Genomic DNA, 2,148 nt, shown 5'->3' on the forward strand with positions numbered 1-2,148 from the left:
TCCCCATAACCGATTACTTTCTCGCCAACAAGTTCTACGTGTTTTCTTATGGGCATGTCATCCACGACCAAAGAGCAGTAGAGTGTTCACTCCGTGATTGTGCAAACTGTTTGAGGAAAGAAAATGCTTCAGCCGTGAAGCCATGAGCTCCGTCGATTGATCGATGCCAATCCCGAAGTGTGCGCTGTACACTATTGAATTTAGACCAAACATACTCATAAGCGGCTGGAGAATAAAAATGCGAACGCACGCAGCTCTGGTGGGTACTTTCCTTTCTTTTCGTTGCTAGCCCTGCAGAGAAGCTGCTGAATGTCACTTGAAAACGCAGATGTAAACACAATCGAGCCTTTTTCTGAGAAGAGTTTTCGTTCCCTGACTTCTTTGATGATTTCTTGTGCGGTCTCATTTCTCTTCGCAAGCCTTCGCTTCGTTTGCTGCAGTCTTGATTTTCTTCTTCAGGTGTGTTATCTCTTCTTCAGAGGCAGTGACTTTCTGTTTGGTCGGCGAAGACGCAGGTGGTTCTTCAACTTCAGGCACTGCGCAGAAGGGTGCACAATTACTGGATGTGATGTCTTCATGCTTGCGCTCTTGCCGCTTTCTTTTTGCCTGGAATGGACACCCTATATTTCTTGTTGAGTTTCAAGTTAGAAGAGAAAGACCTAATTACCCAAATGTGCATGATTTGCTACCACCAACTTAGCGCTGGCACTTCTGAATACCTAAAGTTTTTGCTTTACGAAGCAAATTACAGGCTCAGAGAGCTGTCACACGTGAGCAGTGGGGACACGACACACACTTTTCATATCTACTGGGAGACGTAGAGCAGTAACTGCGTCTTAACTTTCACTCGACTGTGACCACGCAATCGCGATCACTTCCATTCAACAGTTTACGATGCACAAAAACGGCACTCGCTCTCCACGTTTTTTTTACCAGCACACGCGAGAAAGACATAAAACACTGAAGACAACAACGACATTTCCTTTAGATGTACGACAAGTGAATTCGTCTATTTTCGACTTCTGCAGCCCGCTGCAGCATAACACATCTCGCGCGAGAAAGACAAGCGTGCGTATCATGGTGTTATACTTTGTATTAGTACACAAGGGCTTCTGTAGATGCTGTGGAAACGCGGGAAACACGGAAGGCACAATTCCCGCCCGCAATCTGGTCGTATGCCTGGTGCGATCAAAGCACTCTGGCGCGAAGATCACGGAGCATATGTGATCTCCATCTTTCGCATTCCACTTTTCACGGCGAACGGCCCGCTCCCACAGACTCCGCACTTCGGGATCTTTAGGAAACCTGTAAAAATAATTGGGGATAGTATATTTTTGCACGTTCACATCGTGTCAGTTAGCACCCCTCAGTAGCGCGCGCGGAATGGCTCAGTCGAAGACGTTTTCGTATACTTACAGGTGGAATGTGAGGCCACAACGTTTTTTCAGCCTGTTTGCACATCCGTAAGTGACGCAAGAGGCAACCATTTGTCAAACAATAGGTGTTTACATGCCCACAGAGTGAAGTAACAACGCGCGAATGCAGCAGCGTGCGACGGCGCGTGTAGCTAGTTGGAGCGCGCTTTCGCTACTGGCAAGATGGCGACGGCCGGCTTCACTCGAGGAGCGCCTCCTCCACTCCAGAAAATTCTATGTATCCTCCGTGGTGGTAGCCCCTTCGTGACAATCACTGACGTTTGCGACACTGCTTACCGGCGTGGAGGGAACGGCTGTCTTAGCTGCACTCGCATCGGAGCCAGCTCCGTTCGCGGTGCTCGCCTCGATGCGTTCACCATTGCTTTGCGGAATCGTGGTCCTCGACCATATTTAGAAGAAACTACCACACTTACTGCATTGCGGCTTGCTCTATTGCTTTAGGACATATTTATCTAGTTCCTAGACGTAGCAAATTAATTTTTAATTTTTACTTTTTGGATAATTTGCTTTTGAAAATTGCCAAATATTGCAATCTTCTGTTGTAAACAGCCTGGCAACTACATGCTCAACGAAGCTTCATTTTAGAGAAAGTAGAGTTCAAAGAATTTACATTTAGGACGCAAAATTTCATTCATGTAACTTTATTAGTTTTGCTAATAATGCGGCCGAAAATAAGCAATATTTAGAATTCTGGCTTTATTTTTGCCCATTT

The sequence above is a fragment of the Dermacentor silvarum genome, chromosome 9 (genome assembly GCF_013339745.2).
Source record: "Dermacentor silvarum isolate Dsil-2018 chromosome 9, BIME_Dsil_1.4, whole genome shotgun sequence".
Taxonomy (NCBI): domain Eukaryota; kingdom Metazoa; phylum Arthropoda; class Arachnida; order Ixodida; family Ixodidae; genus Dermacentor; species Dermacentor silvarum.